Raw genomic sequence first — 4,548 nt, forward strand, 5'->3', positions numbered from 1 at the left:
CTAAGTGAAATAAATGAGACAGGGAAAGATATTATGTATAATATCACTTACATGTGGAATCTAAAAAAGCCAATTACATAGAAACAGAGTAGATTTGCGGTTGCCAGAGGCTGGGTGGTGAGATAAATAGGGGAGATGTTGATCAAAGGGTACAAACTTCCACATACAAAATAAAGAATTTCTGATGGTCTCATGTACAGCATGGTGACTATAGTTAACAAGATTGTATTGTACTTGAAGGCTACTAAGAGACTAGACCGTAAATGTTCTCACCACAAAAAAGTAAATAAGTAAAACAAAACGGATAATTACGTGAGGTGATGGTTGCATTAACTATCCTTATTTTGGTAATCATTTCACAACATGAACATAGATCAAATTATCACGTTGTGTAAAACTTAAATTTACACAATGTTATATGTCAATTATATCCAGAAAAAAAAATGTTGCATCATTTCCTTCTGGCCTCCATGGTTTCTGAATAGAAATCCTCTGTCAGGGGTGCCTGGGTGGCTCAGTCGTTAAGCATCCGCCTTCGGCTCGGGTCATGATCCCAGGGTCCTGGGATCGAGCCCCGCATCGGGCTCTCTGCTCAGCGGAAAGCCTGCTTCTCCCTCTCCCTCTCCCCCTGCTTGTGTTCCTTCTCTCGCTGTGTCTCTCTGTCAAATAAAATTTTAAAAAAATCTTTAAAAAAAAAAAGAAATCCTCTGTCATTCAAGTTGTTTTCTCCTCGGGGTAAGTGTGATTTCTCTCTTTTGGCCTTTGATATTTTTTTCTTTTTCTATAGTGCTCAGAAATTTAAATATGATGTGTCTTGACATAGATTTCTTCAGGTTTATCCTGTTGGGGGTCTGCTAAATGTGGAAAATTTTCAGCAATCGCTTGTTCAAAATATTTTTCATCTCCAACTTCTCTCCCCACTCTTTCTAGGACTCCAGTGGCACAAATGTTAGATCTTTTGTTTGGTCCCAGGTATCCCAGATACTGTGGGGTTTTGTTGTTGTTGTTTTTGATTTGGGGGTTTTTTTTGGTCTTGTTTTGTTTTTAGCTTAGTTTCTCTTTTTGGTTTAGATCGGGTAATTTCTTGCCTCTGATCTCTCCTCCTTTATCCTTCTAGTTTCCTCCTTCCAGGCCCTTACTAGCCAGCCATCCAGTAGCGCATCTGCGTCCTTACTTCAGGCCACTTCCCCAGCCACATTAAATCGATGACCACTCGTGCTCTTTGAGTGTCTACTAACTAAACATCTTATTTTAGAGCCCTCCGTTATGGCTATGGTATAGGAGCTGTCCAGTTTAACTTACGTCAACATATGATGCGACCCTGGACAAAGCCTAGAGTTCTTTCTCTGCTATTAGGGAGGCCCTGTGTCTTTAATCAGATATGGTAAGAAACAAAGACAGGAAAGCTATTACAATACAGTAAGAAGTCTTTATTATACGCATACTCCCCTAGAAACAGAACACACAGCGTGCCACATGACAGCACAGACAGCGCCGTGGTAAGAAGAGAAGGCGGAGAGAGGTACTGCTGGCCGTGTATTTTTTACTGTGTATTTCATGAGAAGTAATGGAGAAGCAAAGTCAACAAGCTACTTAGATATAAGAGTGGAGAGTTTGAAAATTTCAGCAGGCTGCAGACTAGAGGTGAGCCCCTTGTCATCCGGTGCTCAGGGGGGATCCCGGTAGAGGAAAATGTCACAGATTGCGGGTCTCATTGAACGGAGGCAAGTGAGGACTTGGACTCAGGATTGTCTGGCTTGCATATCAAAGGTATGCTGTTAGGTACATCTTTTACTGCCTCTGGGAATTAGCTAACTTTGGGAGAGGCAGTCCCTTCATGGCTGGAGCACCAAAAATGCAGAAATAAGAAAATACATTAAATATAAACCCTCATGAGGCTGAAAACAGGAGTTCATGCAGGGGTGTTTGGGCAAGAGTGCTGAGTATTGTGGAGATCTGAAACTCTTGCCCCATAAATTAAGTGTGTCCTCTGAATCTGCTTGGGTCTAATACTAAAGAAAGTACTATCTCCTTCCTGAGGTTGACTGCTGCTGGGCTCCACCCAATCTTAAAATCTGGTGTGTCTGACATTTCCAGTTTAGGATGAGCAGCTCCGTCACAGTTATTTGATGTGCCGTGGACAGGTCTACCAGGGCCTGTGCTATGCTGGGAACAGTGAATAGGTTGTTTTGTTTTGTTTTTTTTTTTTAAAAGATTTTATTTATTTATTTGAGAGAGAGAATGAGATAGAGAGAGCATGAGAGGGGGGAGGGTCAGAGGGAGAAGCAGACTCCCTGCCGAGCAGGGAGCCCGATGCGGGACTCGATCCTGGGACTCCAGGATCATGACCTGAGCCGAAGGCAGTTGCTTAACCAACTGAGCCACCCAGGCGCCCGAATAGGTTGTTTTTGAGAAGGGCCGAGGCTTGCCGTAGAACCCTGGAAGTCTATGCTGTGAGTCTTAATCCGGGCTTGCCAGAGTGTCCATACAGTCCTTCTCTAAAACAGATGCATGTACCACCAAGTGATAGATGAGGTCATATGGTCCATGTCATAGGGCCACTTGCATCTTGACCTAAACCTGATACAGAATCCCTCCTGGCTCTGTGCCCACTCTAAACTAGTGACTTCAAAGTTAACTGATAATTGGAATGGTGTAGCTTCTCTAAGTGTAGAATGTGTTGTCTCAATACTCCAGAGACGCCTACAAAATACTGTGCTTCATCCTCAGTGGTCGGGGGTACAAGATGCAATTACTTGTCCTTTACTTCGAAGAGGATGTGCCCGCCTTCCTCAGATATCTGGACCCCTGACATAGCCACCAGTGAGGTGGGTGCATGAATTTTTGTAGGGTTTGCATCCCACCGTTGGAGCACATGTGTTTTTGCAAGTTAGCTAAGTCCTCACCATTTCTTGCTCATCACATCTAATTAACACGATGTTATTGATAGAGTGTGGCATGGCAGGATGCTCTGTGGAATGTTCATACAATGCATTGTAGCAGAGAGCAGAGAGTTAACATAGCCCTGGGCTGAGACTGAAGATGTGACCTGCTCTTCACTGCAGGGGAAAGCAAATTCCACCAGAGGACTGTGTTAGATTATATGTCATGCCCCTGCTGGTGGGCCTTGTATTTGGTCAAGCATGCGGTAAGCGCTTTCAAAACCTCCACATGTCCAGAAGAGGGAGACTTAATACACCCAGAGAAGGATGGGGCCTGGTGGGGGGAGGGGGGATTCTTCTGACAAACTTAATTTTTGAGTATTTAAACAATACGGAAGCCCCATAATTCGCATATATTCTTCCTCTTAGATCTGAGGTGTTTCTGCCTCTCAGAATCTTATAAGAGAGTCTCTGGGTGTGTCGCATGAGCAAACTGTCCCATCAAAAGCAGCAAGATGGTGACTCCATCACAGCTTCTTGGCCTTCTGCTCCTCTGGGTTCCAGGTGAGAATATTTGGACAAAGGAGGTAAAAGTGGGGGTATTATTTTCCATCACTGATTTTCTTTCTTCATTGGGAATCCTTCCACAAATGAATTTGGCTTACTGATTAAGTGTGAAAATTTTAAAAATAAGTAGTATTCTCTGTCCTGCCTAACAAGATAATGGTGACTTCTATATACATATCCTTAAGCTCTGCTAATATTTCCTGTATGGTTTCAGCCTCCCATGGTGAGATTGTGCTGACCCAGTCTCCGGACTTCCTGTCTAAGGCTACAAAAGAAAAAGTCACCATCACCTGCCGGGCCAGTCAGCATCAGCACCGGCTTACACTGGTACCAGCAGAAACACAATCAGGCTCTGAAGCTCCTTATAAAGTATGCCTCCCAGACGATCTCAGGGGTCCCGTCATGGTTCAGCGGCAGCGGGTCTGGGACAGATTTCACCCTCACCATCAGCAGCCTGGAGCCTGAAGATTTTGCCACTTATTACTGCCAGCAAAGTAAGAGTTACCCGCCCACAGTGTTACAGGTCAGAACATAAACCCCCAGGGAAGCAGACATGAGGCTCTGGGCTGCCCTCGCTGCTCCCCTGGTGCCCACATCTGCTCAGAGAGTTTCGCAGAGGCAGCCCCGCTTTGGAGGTCACTGGGAGCTTTGGGAGAGGGGCAGGGAGGCTCCTCGGCCCCTGCCTGACTCCCTTTCCCCCAGATGATTACACCTGAGGAGTGTGGGGTGTGGCATCAGCCAGGCTTCGTGCATCAAAAGAGAAGCCACTCTAGGTATTCCAAGCAGGATTGCTTAATCTAGGGGAGTAATGTCTGAACTTCACTCTTTCAAAGGCCTGGGGATATAATAATAAGGGAAGCAGACTCTAGAAAGAGTGATTCCTCAGTGATCCCCCATACGTCAGAGAGCATATACCATTGGATAGACAGGCTGCCTAATCACGTGGTCCTCAGGCCTGTCTTGCCTCTGCAGCCCTTCACCAGGTGATTCTCCGGTCCTCCACTTATCACGCATCTGCCTGCAGGTGCTGATGGATGGCATTGAATCCTCCCCTTCTGACTTCCAAATCTAAGGTAAGATGCCTCCGTGAGCAACTCCA

At 45.4% G+C, this 4,548-nt stretch overlaps 1 long non-coding RNA gene across 3 annotated transcripts; it reads left to right on the forward strand.

Moving 5' to 3' along the window:
* Positions 1 to 3,345: 3,345 nt before the first annotated feature.
* LOC145719526 (uncharacterized) lies at positions 3,346 to 4,548 on the forward strand. 3 transcript variants are annotated; one of them, XR_014142438.1, is made up of 3 exons: positions 3,346 to 3,446; positions 3,664 to 3,972; positions 4,474 to 4,548. It is a non-coding gene; the product is annotated as an uncharacterized LOC145719526 (long non-coding RNA). The 3 variants fall into 3 exon arrangements; XR_014142437.1 differs by having other exon boundaries at positions 4,422 to 4,542; XR_014142439.1 differs by having other exon boundaries at positions 3,664 to 3,943; positions 4,422 to 4,542.

This window comes from Leptonychotes weddellii, unplaced genomic scaffold (genome assembly GCF_054177405.1).
Source record: "Leptonychotes weddellii isolate Sample4059 unplaced genomic scaffold, ASM5417740v2 HiC_scaffold_5057, whole genome shotgun sequence".
Classification (NCBI taxonomy): Eukaryota; Metazoa; Chordata; class Mammalia; order Carnivora; family Phocidae; genus Leptonychotes; species Leptonychotes weddellii.